The sequence below is a fragment of the Hemiscyllium ocellatum genome, unplaced genomic scaffold (assembly GCF_020745735.1).
Source record: "Hemiscyllium ocellatum isolate sHemOce1 unplaced genomic scaffold, sHemOce1.pat.X.cur. scaffold_89_pat_ctg1, whole genome shotgun sequence".
Classification (NCBI taxonomy): domain Eukaryota; kingdom Metazoa; phylum Chordata; class Chondrichthyes; order Orectolobiformes; family Hemiscylliidae; genus Hemiscyllium; species Hemiscyllium ocellatum.
In genome coordinates this window covers 2848465-2850452 of record NW_026869294.1, presented here as the reverse complement: position 1 = coordinate 2850452, position 1988 = coordinate 2848465, and positions in this window count along the sequence as shown.

Below are 1988 nucleotides of genomic sequence, written 5' to 3'. Positions count from 1 at the left end.
GAAGCTTTCCCCTCTGCTGCTTCCCATTTCTTATTGAAATATTGGTTGCGGCACAAGAATGGGTTTGTTTTGTTCGAAAAGTGAGAGACTGCTCCCGTCAGGAACATGAAATAATTACAGAAGCCGCTGGACACACTGAACAGTTCCAACAGCTTCTGTAGTGGTGGAGGGGGGGGGGGTTTAATGTGTCAAATCTACACAAGGATAAAATAAACTCCAGCCACAAAACAGTCAGAGGTCCTAAGTTTAAAAACATCTGTATTACATTTTTCGGAGCCATCAATTCCCTTTAAACTCTTCCAATGCAGAATTGCATCTTTCTGATTCTCACTTTGGGAGATGTCCCTCAGTGAGCTCCTCCACCATTCTTTCCATTTCACTGGGGACCCACTATCCATAGTCTCCAATCAAATGACCTGAACTCAGACACACACAAATCTTAAAGAGTGACACAATGCAGATAGGAAGTTTATTTCATTTCTGTTTCTAAGTCCAATCTTCACTCAGTGTGACAGAGTCAGGTATTCAAGGCTCAAACAAAAGCTGGATTTTGCTTCTGGTGATTGTCTTCATTCAGTGAGAATGAGGGCCGTGGGCTGCAAGGAGCTCATCATTGTGCTTCGGGTTGTCTGCTCGGTCTGCAGCATTGCAGGCCGTGGGAGCAGGGCAGTGGGAAAGGAGCCTCGTGTGGACTGCAATCGGACTTTCGACACATTGTTCCAGGCCAGTTACAGAGTTCCAGGAATTCTGAATGAGGATCGGAAAAATGCATTGATTGAAGGAGGAGGATCAGGAAAACAGGATAAAGCTGATGAGATCAGCAGGATGTCTCGGTCTAACTCTGTACCATACTTTATTTTCTGCTTCATAAATCTCCAATCCGGAGCTCAACCCACTCAGAGCAATATAAGCTCAGAAACAAATCATTCAGTGCAACACATCCAATGCCGAACTGATATCCGATGTAAATCTCATCCTATTTGTCAGAATCTGGCCCATGTTCCTCTAAACCCTTTTCAATTCCTACACCCACCTAGATACCTTTTAAATGCTGTCATTGTACCAGCCTCCACTACTTCCTCTGGCAGGTCAGGCACACAGTGCCCTCTGCATGAAAAATGTTCCCCTTCGGTCTCTTTTATGTTTCCGCTCCCAACTTTAACATATGCCATCTCCTTCTGGACTCCCCCACCAGAGGGAAATAACCTTGCTTTTTCACCCTGTTGAGGCCCTTCATGATTTTGTGATCCTCTATAAGTTACCCCTCAGCCACTGATGCTCCAGGAATAATAGCCTCAATCTATACAGTCTTACCCTTCAGCACAAACCCTCTAACCTTGCCAACTTCCTTGTAAATCTTTTCTAAACACTTTAAAGTTTAACAACACCCTCTTACAGGAGGGAGTCCAGAATTGCACATTATATACCAAAAGTGGCTGAACCAATACCGCAACGTTGCCTCCCAACTCCTTTACACAATTAACTGAGCAATAAAGACAAAAATGACAAACGCCTTCTTCACTCTCCTATCGAAATATTCGTCCACCTTCAACGATCTATGAAGCTGCTCTCCAGGTCTATTTGTTCAGCAACACCCCTCGTACCTTGTCAGTCAGTGAATAAGTCCTGTTCTCTTTTGCCTTTCCAAAATGCAGCACCTCACATTTATCTAAATTAATCTCCATCTGATACTCCTCAGCCCATTGGCCCATCTGTTCAAAATCCCGTTGTACTCAGAGGTAACCATCTTCACTGTCCTCCACACCTCCAATTTTACTGTCATCTGCAAACTTACTAACCGTTCGTCCTATGATCACATCCAAATCATTTATATAAATGACAAAACAACAGTTGACCCAGCACCGATCCTTGCGACACACCGCTGGTCTCAGGCCTCCAGTCTGAAAAGCAACCCTACCCCACCACCCTCTGTCTTCTACCTTCGAGCCAGTTCTCTACCCAAAGGTTGATTCTTACTGCCCCAACAT